This window comes from Phaethon lepturus, unplaced genomic scaffold (assembly GCF_000687285.1).
Source record: "Phaethon lepturus isolate BGI_N335 unplaced genomic scaffold, ASM68728v1 scaffold34925, whole genome shotgun sequence".
Classification (NCBI taxonomy): Eukaryota; Metazoa; Chordata; class Aves; order Phaethontiformes; family Phaethontidae; genus Phaethon; species Phaethon lepturus.
The window spans coordinates 1-362 of NW_010538993.1; positions in this window are offsets into that span (position 1 = coordinate 1).

Genomic DNA, 362 nt, shown 5'->3' on the forward strand with positions numbered 1-362 from the left:
CTGAAGCGGAGCCAGCCCCTTTTTGTTGGAAGCCATCCCTGCAGAGGGAAACCGTCTCGTTCCCGCGGTTGGGAAGGAGGCTGAGCAAAAGGAGGTCACACAGCCGGGAGCGTGGCACCCAGTGGACACCACGGCCGTCAGGCAATGGCGAGAGCCGCGCTGGGCTGGCCTGGAGACCCCCCACCCCAGCCCCACGGGCTGCTGCAACAAAAAAAAAACTTCACTGGGCCCAAATCCCGGCTTTCACTTGACAGCAGGCCATGCCTGGAACGCACACCACTGCAAAAATAACCGCAACAACACAAACTGGTGGTCCCAGCAGCCCAGCGAGGCATCCAAGCCCCCCACAAAGGCTCTGTGTG